The sequence below is a fragment of the Papaver somniferum genome, chromosome 11, assembly GCF_003573695.1.
Source record: "Papaver somniferum cultivar HN1 chromosome 11, ASM357369v1, whole genome shotgun sequence".
NCBI lineage: Eukaryota > Viridiplantae > Streptophyta > Magnoliopsida > Ranunculales > Papaveraceae > Papaver > Papaver somniferum.
In genome coordinates, this window is record NC_039368.1 from 93,925,807 (window position 1) to 93,937,783 (window position 11,977).

Below are 11,977 nucleotides of genomic sequence, written 5' to 3' on the forward strand. Positions count from 1 at the left end.
AGTCGATATTTACCAAATATCGTGTGTATTCTATGCATGTAATGCATCGAATATATTCAATATGCGTGAAGCATCGCTGTTTTAAAGCTTAACGGAGTAAGTCACGAATTAAGCGTCTTAAAATAGCATCACGTCCATCTATCTTCAAGTGATCGTTTGGAGGCTGCATGGGCGAGCCATCTCATAGCCGATCACTCCATGTGGGAGAGTGGCGGACGGTGATCATAGTGATGCCTCACTGGTCGTCTATCTCTTAACCCTCATCTGCGACCGTTGATGAAGTTTTTGGGCTTTAAAGAGGTGCGCAAACATCACTCTTCAGCTTGGTCGAAACCAAGCATGGGAGGCGCTTTAGCCAGGACCGACCGGTCCTGCATGGAGGTGGTCCATTAGCGTACATGCCCATGCTTGCTTGTCTTGCGAGGATGTGATCTAGGCCGCTCAATTTGACTGGCAAAGGTGAGTGGTTGAGATCAGTTCTCTACAGAAATCCATTGCCGCAAAGGAATGGAAAACCGCGCGTTATGCTCACTTTTGGCGCACGAACCAAGGCATCCAGCCATGGTTGGCCTTGGAAGATCGGTCATGCGTGTAGATGGGCCCACGGTGATCATGTTGACATGCTCGGGACCTTTTAAATCTACATCTACTCCCTCCGCCCAAGCTTGCGAAGATGGACGCTCGTGATCAATTTGCGACACATTTAACATGACGCAAACCCTAATTAGGGTTTTGGATCGGCCGTGAGCATGCAACTTTAACCGATCGATTTAGTGAGTTGCGCTCCTCCCTTGAGGAGTCCGATCGTGTGAGGCCCTCATTGGTCCGGCGGTGAGCATGTGTGTACTTGCTCCACGGTCCTGGGTGTGATCTAAGTCATCCAACCATGCTTGCGAAGTTGGATGGTCGTGATCAAATAGTGGACTTTCACGGTTTTAAAATCATCACGCAGCCATGCTTTGAGCAATCGTTCATTGCTCCATGGCTTGGCCGTGAGAGAACCGATCAGGTAGGTGGAAAGTGGGCCCGCCAATGGGCGTACTAACACTTCACCAATTGATCGAATGACAATCCAAGCCGTCCAACCGTGCATGTGAAGTTGGACGGTCGCGACCTCTTTTGAGACTGTTTTTGACAATCTTGCGCATGCTAGCCACTCCATGCCTGCTCGACCATCCCTCTTCAGGGCTGGTGTTTGGTGGCTATTTGGGGGCAAGGCATGCGTTCGACCAGCCAGGGCATAACCGGGCCCGCTGGTGGTCATTGTGGTGATAGCCTGCTCCTACCGAGGGTCGTCTAGGCTATCAAATCATGCGTCCAACCTGCGTGGTCATGATTATTTCTGAGTCTGGAACGAGCAGTCCAGATTATACTAAATCGGGCTAGTATAACACACCGAGAGGAATGCTCAATCGGGCTAGTATAACACACCGAGAGACTTTACTCAATCGGGCTAGTATAACACACCGAGAGATAGCATGTACGGGCATTTCGTGCATGCCTCACTATTGACACTCGGATATTCGTGTTACTCGGTTAAGATCAACACTTAGTCCTCATGCCGCACCAATAATGAGGGTTCCCAAGAACAACACAGGAAATACAAGGCTAATAAAGCATTAATTAATAATGCTATAAATCCACAGAAAATCGGGATTGTTGCTACATGCTTTGTTCTGGGTGTATTTAATTCACAAGGATTGTTGCCATATGCTCCATTCTAGGTGAATTAACAAAGTGAAGAAGTATTCATCACTCAAATGGCTTTATCCTTTACAGGATGTCAGCATATTAAATTCGTCTTTTACAATTTTAACCTTAAACGAAAATCCACCATCAATATTAAGTCCCCTGCCTAGCGCATAATTGTTACACTATTGTGGGTTAGGCATGAGATAAATGTATACAACGTAAAAAAAAAGACAAAGGAAGTTTTTACCTAGAGGGACTCTGGCCGGCCGTGTTGGCAATCGTCCATGTGAGTACGACAGGTGTGACCAACTTTGGTGGGACTGGTTTCCTCCTTCGAGTTTTTGAGCCAAGAAGGTAATAGAACTTGTATGATCTTCTTTCCTTAGAAAACCGTGCATGTAACCTTGGACGAATGCGGACCCCACCATGTATACGCTTCGACCAAACGTCACCCTGTTGCACTTGTTTGATAGGCATGTGGGACCGCCTACTTCGCTCAACCGTGGGACTCATCATGCGCATGCTTGATCGAACGTGGGCTTGTTGTGCCTGCTTCGGTTAAACGTGGGTCCACTACGTTCCTGCTTCGGTCGAACGTGGGACCCGATGTGAGCATGCTTGCTTCGAACATGGGCAGTTGTGCATTCTCCGATCAAACACGGGTCCACCGTGTACATGTTTCGAACGTCAGCCCTATCATGTGCCTGCTTTTCCCGTTCGGTTGATGTGCTTGCTCGAGTGTCATCCTTGCTACTTCGACCAAACACCGACCCTGCTATCTTGACCAAACACCGGCCTTGATGCCTGCTTCGCTCGAACGTGGGACCCACTGCGTTCTTGCTTTGATCAAAATGAAGCTTGTGTGCTCAAATGTGAATGTGGGTCCTGCAGAGAGCGTTGAAGCAGGCTTCTGAAGCGAACTGGAGGCGGCTCCTGGAGAGAGTTGAAGCAGCTTCTGAAGCGAATTGGAAGCGGCTCCTGGAGAGAGATTGAAGCAGGCTTCTTCTTCAGTTTAGTTTTCCCTTTACATGCTTCTAGATTGACCATCTCTTGTGTTGAAGAAGTCCTTGACTGATGGCGAAGGAATCTCGTGTTGATCCTCAGTCCCCAAGCGTGGTCTACGTGGCTCTATCTTGTATGCCCGATGGGTCTACCATAATAAAGGTATCGCCATCTAGCCTTCGTACTAGTAATCATTTTACTTCTCCATGGGTAAAATATGCAGAAGTTTAGATTACCTTTGTACGTAGTGGTTGTTGATATGGTGAAGCTCTGGATGGTATCAATCAACGAGCAATAACGGTTCTTGGCAGCAGCTGTGATCAGAAGAGACTGGCAGGAAGAGGAAGCTCCGGGCTCGAACTCGGCGGTCATCATGTAGTGGTAGAGCTTGTCTCGTCATTAGAGGGATAATCTAATGATGGAACCGATAGCTTCCTCCATGATGCCTCATGGAACAGAAAAGAGAGAGACAGTCCTCTGCCATGAGTATCTACTGAGCCTTCGACTTGATAGATGTTGTCACGCTGGGTTCATGAGGCCGTCCTTACGTCTGCGTTGCGTTTCATAGAGTCTAGGAATATCACTGGACTTCGACAATACATCTTCTCTCTTGAGTATATCCTCGTCTTTGGACATCTTGGAATGATAGCATGCTTGCATCTCTCTAAATTCACCATATTTGAGATGGGCAGTGTTAAGCAGTCCCCAGTCATACTCCTTTGCCATTATCATCTTTGGATCGTGTCTTTGAGGAGTAGGGAAGTTCTTTTATGCGAATGACTCAACTAATAGGTTCTGCAAATATGATGAAGCTCTTGACATGGAGAATCTGTATGTACCTCTTAATTCCCAGGTGCAATCTCCTTTGGTGACGCAACTACTTCTTCTACGAGAGACAAATTCTGAAAGCGTCTCTCATTGATGTAGCTACCGTCGATCCAGATATGGAATATCTTGGACGTTGTTTCACCATTGTGGAAGTCGTGCATATGGTACTGGAGTTGGAGTTGGTGACTTTCTTCTTGCTGCTTCAGCGAAACTGCTTACAGAAGGCTGAAGCTTGCATTGCCTGTTGGTGAGATGTATGCTTCCACGAACATCATGAGGCTCTTCATTACGGACAGGATTGTTCTTTCTAGCAAGGCAGGTGATGTTGCAACTTGAGCGTTTAGCAGCTTCACGGAGTTCAGAGGATGTCTGAAAGCACAGGTTCTTCGAAAAAACAGGTACCATCTTATTGATGGACAATTACACCACTTGTTGTTCAGTCACATTTGGATTGTGACCCTTCAGTGCCTGAATTCGGGACCTCTTGACATAACCATTTGGATGTTCGCTGTTTCGCTGAAGCATTCCTCTCGAGTCTGACAGAGTGATTCACCCAAGCTGCGGATTCTTTCTCGACATGATGATGCGGACATCGCTATCTTCTTGAGGCTGGTCCCTTGAGGTGTAGGCTTCAGTAGATCTAAAGATGTCCCGGGATCGCTCTTCGTCTGGGATGACATAATAGGCGAACCCTTTATGATGATTTGTAGATGACAATATTCTTTGAATCTTCCGAAACGCTTCCTATTGTAGCGCGATCCAGACGAAACTTGCTCCTTTCTTTCCCATGAAGCCTTGGAGTTTCTTCACCGTTCGCGGAGGCGGCATCTTAAGGATAGCTTGGGTCTTGGATGGTCCATTTTGATTCCCTCAGCAATCACCTGGAATCCCAGAAATTTTCCCGCGTCATGCCCATACATCCTTATCTAATTGTCGCTGTTATATCCATCCACGAAGGAGAATACGTCGTGTCCGCTGGTGACATCCACTAACATGTCGATGTTAGGTGGAGGAAGATAATCTTTGGGGCAGCATCTGTTCAAGTCTCTGAAACCCACGCAGCACCTGATCTGTCCATTCTTCCTTTTTACCGGAACCACATTTGCCAACCAGGTTGAATGATGAATGGGTTTGATGAAGCCATCAGCTAGCAACTTCTGAATCTCAGTCTTGATTTGCTCTTCTACCTCGTGTATGAACTGTCTCGGAGACTGTTTAACCGGCTTGGATCCATGTATGACATGTAGATGATGGGTGACCAATTTTTATCTAAACCGTGCATTTCTTCATACGTCCAAGCGAATATGTCCTGGTACTCTTTGAGAAGTTCCACGATCTTCGTGTGTTCATCCGTACACAAGGTTGAGCTGATGGAGATAGGCCTAGGAGATTCCTCATTCCCGATGTTAACGACTTCGAGCTCATCAGTTGTGGAGTTGGTGCTGTATTGCATCTGTCGTGGAGCATCTAGCACTTCTTCTTGTGGCTCGTCGTTGTTGTAGCATTCCATTGTGCGGAGAGACTGGGTAACAGTCTCCCTGCTAATTGCTAACAGCGGTGTCGGTATACGGTTTTCCCACGTGGGGAGTAGGATGCAATGAACTTTGTCTGATTATTCCCGCAGAGCTTCTCTTGGTTCAAACAATTCCATTCCACATATCGGTGCGTAAAGAGACAACGATGCAGGAATACGAACGACTTGTTTATTCAGCATAGTCTCCAGGCACTGAAAATACGTACGTGTTGGTGTGGTTTCCTTCAAAGTATGTCATCGTGGTAGGCTTCCCTATGATCTTGCCTAGGCGAACCTTGGTCGTCCTGAGAGTCTTGAGGGTAATCACATTCGAAGACGCTCCTGTATTGATGATGGCCTTCTTGAACTATGAATCCTTGATGCGTGCAGTTACATGTAGGGACCGGTTGTGACCTTCCTCCGCCATCATGTCGTCTTCTATAAATGTAACATTATTCACAGACATTTCTGGCGTTTTCAAGATTTCTGGACGCAAAGAGGCTAAATGTAGTCTAGGGATATTTGGTTGACTGCAGCAAACGTCTCCACCCGTTGTTTCTTTGAGAGGTGTAAAAGTTCGCATAAACTAGAGAGGTTGCTTCCTGGTCCACTAGTCTCTGGTTCATAGTGAAACTATTGACCTGAGGAGGATTGTCCGCCGGGCGTTCCACCATTTCTGCTCCTAAAATTCTCGTCATGTGCACCAAGCAGGTGAACAAGTTGTCAATCGCTCCTTTTATCCGGTCCACATTCCTTGCCAGAATTTCTTTCCTTCATGCTAGTTCAGCCAGAGTTGGGATTTCTCCATCGGTTGAAGCGACAGAGATGATGGGGGTATTGAAATATGAAAATTCGTTATAAACAGAATGGTGGGTATTGAAATATGAAAATTCATTATAAACATAATTGTTCAAAAGAGGGTGAGAAACATTACCATTCGAGGGATTCTGGCTGAGATCCGTCGCGGTAGAATTATCCCTGAGGCCAACCATCTTTTTGAGAATCTTGAGATTGCAACCGAGATATTAATCTCCCACTGTGGTCGCCAATTGTTTATGGGTGAAAACTGTTTCTGCGGTTTTTAGTAAATTTGGGTACGTGTGGATGAGAAACGAATCTAAACCCTAAACAAATGTACTGCACGGGAGTGCTTTCTGATTCGAGAGATCAATTTGTATAATTCTGGCCTAAACCAAGAAATGGACGTTCCAGACTTGCTTCGGTCACAAAGTGAAGGAGATGGGGTTGATCTTAGGGAGGGAAGCGAAGAAGGTGTTGAGAGTGTGAAGGTGTTGGCTGTTTATGACTTGTATCAGAATATTGAACTGGCTTGCAGTAATGTAAGCAATCAGCTCTATGTGTTTGAATACGTTATATTAACACTTGGTTTCTGTCTTGCTTTGGAAATAGGGAGGATAACCTATTTATACAAGCCATTGAGCATAACCCTCTTCTCTCGTGGGAAGTGGAGGAAGTGGAGTGATGAAGTAGTGGGGTCGTGTTAGTGTCACACAATCAGTCTTTGCCCACTTCTCCCATCATCGCTAACCGTCCATGCCTCCTTACACGTTCTTGTGATGGTGTGTTGCACGCTTCACGATGTAAACCGCCAGACCAATACCCCAGTAAGTATTCCCAAGTTTGTGACATGATTGACGTATCGAGTGTGTGAATCGTGAGACCCACAGGAAGTAGCATGTGATGCTAGGTTAAATAACTAAGTTATTTAAGAAGTCGATATTTACAAAATATCGTGTGTATTCTATGCATGTAATGCACCGAATATATTCAATATGCATGAAGCATCGCTGTTTTAAAGCTTAATGGAGTAAGTCACGAATTAAGCATCTTAAAATAGCATCACGTCCAGCCATCTTCAAGTGATCGTTTGGAGGCTGCATGGGCGAGCCATCTCATGGCCGATCACTCCATGTGGGAGAGTGGCCGACAGTGATCATAGTGATGCCTCACTGGTCGTCTAGCTCTTAACCTAAGATGTTCGTCCAAGCTAGCGAAGTTAGACGGACAAGATGGCTTAAGACCCTCATCTGCGACCGTTGATGAAGTTTTAGGGTTTTGAAAAGGTGCACAAGCATCATTCTTCAGCTTTGTCAAACCAAGCATGGGAGACGTTTTTGCCAGGACCGACCGGTCCTGCATGGAGGTGGTCCATCAGCATACATGCCCATGCTTACTTGTCTTGTGAGGATGTGATCTAGGCCACTCAATTTGACCGGCAAAGGTGAGTGGTTGAGATCAGTTCTCGACAGAAATCCATTGCCGCAAAGGAATGGAAAACCGCGCGTCATGCTCACTTTGGGTGCACGAACCGAGGCATCCATCCATGGTTGGCCTTGGACGATCGGTCATGCGTGTATATGGGCCCACGGTGATCATGTTGACATGCCCAAGACCTTTTAAATCTACATCTACTCCCTCCGCCCAAGCTTGCGAAGATGGACGCTCGTGATCAATTTGCGACACATGTAACATGCCGCAAACCGTAATTAGGGTTTTGGATCGGCCGTGAGCATGCAACTTCAACCGATCGGTTTCGTGAGTTGCGTTCCTCCCTTGAGGTGGCCGATCGTGTGGGTCTCTCATTGGGCCGTCGGTGAGCATGTGTGTACTTTCTCCATGGTCTTCGGCGTGATCTAAGTCATCCAACCATGCTTGCGAAGTTGGATGGTTGTGATCAAATAGTGGACTTTCACAGTTTTAAAAGCATCACGCAGCCATGCTTTGGGAAATCGTTCATTGCTCCATGGCTTGGCCGTAAGAGAACCGATCAGGTAGGTGGAAAGTGGACCCGCCAAAGGGCGTACCAACACATCACCAATTGATCGAAGGACAATCCAAGCCGTCCAACCGTGCCTGTGAAGTTGGACGGTCGCGACCTCTTTTGAGACTGTTTTTGACAATCTTGCGCATGTTATCCACTCCATGCCTTCTCGACCATCCCTTTTCAGGGCTGGTGTTTGGTGGCTATTTGGGGGCAAGGCTTGGGTTCGACCATCCAGGGTATAACCAGGCCCGCTGATGGTCATTGTGGTGATAGCCTGTTCCTAATGAGGATCGTCTAGGCTATCAAATCATGTGGCCAACCTGCGTGGTCATGATTATTTCTGAGACTGGCACGGGCAGTCCAGATTATACTCAATTGGGCTAGTATAACACACCGAGAGGAATGCTCAATCGGGCTAGTATAACACACCGAGAGTCTTTACTCAATCGGGCTAGTATAACACATCGAGAGATAGCCTGTACGGGCATTTCGTGCATGCCTCACTATTGACACTCGGAGATTCGTGTTACTTTGTTAGGAGCAACAGTCAGTCCTCATGCCGCACCAATAGTGAGGGTTCCCGGGAACAACACAGGAAATACAAGGCTAATAAAGCATTAATAATGCGATAAATCCACAGAAAATCGGGATTGTTGCTACATGCTCCGTTCTGGGTGTATTTAATTCACAGGGATTGTTGCCACATGCTCCATTCTAGGTGAATTAATAAAGTGAAGAAGTATTCATCACTCAAATAGATTTATCCTTTACAGGATGTCAGCATATTAAATTCTGCTTTTACAATTTTAGCCTTAAACGAAAATCCATCATCAACACATATTAATTCACAATCATAGAAACTGACCCGCATTGTTGAACTCGTATCATATAGTATAGCATGTATGCATTGTTGGATTATGCCCAATTTAGTCGCAATATTAATCTCGTATTAAACAATATAGTATATATACACTGTTGAATTATATATACAACGGTAGACAAAATAAAAACACATACTAAGTAAACAAACATAGCAACTAGGTCGGGTGTTAAAATTTCATAAACGGTAAATTTTATATGCAATTTCAAATCACACGTACAAAAATGAATAAAAGTTCAATAAAAACTCATATTAAATCAATAGATATAACGATTTTGTCGCATTACTGAGCTTATAGTGAACAATATAGTGTATATGCACTAATAATTATAGACAAAGTAAATGAAAATATTACCGAACTGACATTGAACTGTATAGCGTATACGCGTTGTTAAATCATTGACAAATATGAACAAAGACAAGACAACTTAGTCACATTACTAAACTCAGAATATATGCACCGTTAGATCATATAAAAACGAATGAAAACATTACTTAAGAGTAATAAGTAGAAAATATTACCAACATTCTTGTGTGCGGCACGTATGGACTGTTGTATCATACTAAAACCAAAAACCAAAAGAATCTGATTATGTTCAAAAATTCAAACTAGATAGTGTTCGACAAGAAAATTGATGGGTAACACAGATATATATAGTCTCTCTAGTTACGAATCTGAAGTTATAATTTCGAATGGGATTAAGATTGGTTGTTTGATCGATGCTCAGTCACGAACCCTAAAAGAAATTTCATCACTTTTTCATCAAAATCTTTAGCTCAAATCATTGAGAATAAAAAGATGATTACATATCTAACAATTGATTGTGAGTCTAATCAATAATCGAAGTGAATTTAAAGTTATTAGGTTTCAAAAACCATTAAATTGAATTACAAATAAATTAAAAAATTAATAAGAGATGAAACTTATTTTGTTTGTCGATTTGTTGATAAATCTTTCAATGATACTCGAGCTGTAGGAAGAGAAAACAAAAATAACGATTTAGAAAGGAGTCTGTATAGATAAATCTTTCAATGATACTCGAGATCTAGGAAGAGAAAACAAAAAATAACGATTTAGAAGGAAGTCTGTATATATATATTAGCGCTTAACCCTTACATTACTTTTCACTTCTAGCTCGATGTATTAATTTTAACTGTAATTATCATAATATAAATGTATTCAATTGTCTAGCAAATGCATATTCTTTAAGATTTTAAGTCAATGTTTTTTAGAATTTTTGTGCCTTGACTTTATTAAACACTAAGTCCCTAACAAATAGTTTCATGCCACGGGTTTATTCATTTCAGATTTCACACTTAATTTTCATGATTTATTAAGGGAATACCATCATTAACGGAGTGATATCATTTGAGCGGTCCGACGGTCAAGATCAGTTAGCATTTGTTTGTCCTATACAATGCTATCACCCCCTCTTATAATGGTGTCCCCTTTTAAAACCCCCAAGCCATCCTTTATTACTTAAACATAGAGCCACTTGGAGTTCATTCACTGCGTTCGAAATGTTTAAAATGAAAACATACATGAAATTTATTTAAACAAAATCTGTTTAATCACAATAAATCCTCGATACTCTAATTAAAGATTTTTCCCATCTCTATCACTAAATTATTAACAGTGGAGCTGGCACGTATTTGAGACCCAAGGTCCTGCATAATAAAAGAGAAAACAACCAGTTAGTAAATTATGTGTATAAATGCAAGGATAAGTGAAACATATGAGACAATTTGGATACTACAAATACAATTCACACACATACTTGGTATTTGTGCCTGTGAGCAAAGTGGAATAGTAAGATTTCTCTGCATGAGGTAAGTTGACTTGGTCTGTGCTTTCATTTCAATGTCATGTTTGGATCTTACAAGCAATTTTATGTCTCTACCTACCAATCATCTATTTAGTGGTGCATTGACATCCATAAACTTGTTGCTGACATGATTTATTGAACATAAGAATCCATATTTCTTGCGTCTCTTACCGATGTGCAACGTGCTGGAGTTGATAATTTTGGATTGTAGCTTAAACTGGTGACTAAGGAGGTCTCATCAATGTGATTGCACTATAGCTTCCACTATATGGCCTACTCAAGGCTGTAGTGATATTACCTTTAAGCACTAGAAATCCACTCATGCAAGTCACTTCTTTCATTGCAAAATGAAAAAATGAGGATAAAAAGAAACTAACGCTGGTAAAGGTAAAACAGGCTTGCAGTAACTTTCTACTGCTCTTAAGAAGGGACAATAATATGACTGTTGATACCCTATTATACTTGCTAAACTGAAGTGTCGCTCCAATCTAAAAGTTATGAAGTATGGAGTTCAGATATCCTAACACGGTGAAGTTAAGCATGGAGTTGAAAGTAGGCCTGCACACGGTTCGGTTTGGTGCGGTTATAGCTAAAACCGTTCACTTAACTGTGTTCGGTGCGGTTATCACAATTAAAACTGCAGCCGAACTGTTTAGTATTCGGTTCGGTTTTTAACCGCACCGACACTATTCGGTTACAGTTCGGTTCGGTTCGGTTGTCACCTATACCCTGCACCTGTAAATAAATACATTCTGAATTTCTAATAAACTGATACTACATTCCATACTTAAGTCTTGACAAGATAACCATAGTCTAGAGAATAAAAACGGAGTTGAAGTTCACAAACAAATTGACCAAAGTCTTAAGTCTAAAGATTAACCAAAAAGTCTGATGAAACCAAAGTTAAAAAGCAAGTAGCATAAAGAGTTGCCAGTAAAAGAAAAAGAGTCATCCATTTGATCTTCATTTCTCAAGTAGCAGACCAGTAAAAGATTGCAGTCCATCCATCTCTCAAGCCAATCATCCCCTTAATCTTCATCCTTTCCCAAAATGTCTGCAACAAGAATGCAAAGAAGAAATATTCAAATATATTCAATGAAGTCCAATGATAAAAGGTATAAAAACTAACATATAAAAGAAGATAACATTCATTCAAATTTCAAGTCAAAAGAGAAGAGATTCTATTACCATCTTCAATGTTGGAATTGTCATCTGGTACATAGTCACACAGAAAATCAAGAGAAATAGGTTTCTGCAACCAGCTTTGCGTACAGAGAAGTGCTTCAACTGTCCTGGCAGATAGCGAGCTTCTCCATGGGGTAAGAATGCGCTTTCCGGTATTGAATGCAGATTCTGATGCAACAGAAGACACTGGTATTGCCAAAATATCCTTCGCCATAAGTGATAGCACCTTGTACTTGGTACTATTAGCCTGCCACCATGCCAGAATA

At 42.8% G+C, this 11,977-nt stretch overlaps 1 long non-coding RNA gene across 1 annotated transcript; it reads right to left on the minus strand.

Annotated features, from left to right (window-relative positions):
• Window positions 1-11,460: 11,460 nt before the first annotated feature.
• Window positions 11,461-11,769, minus strand: LOC113320695. The gene is made up of 2 exons (XR_003346244.1): window positions 11,715-11,769; window positions 11,461-11,580 (listed from the first exon to the last, which is right to left on the minus strand). It is a non-coding gene; the product is annotated as an uncharacterized LOC113320695 (long non-coding RNA).
• Window positions 11,770-11,977: the final 208 nt, after the last annotated feature.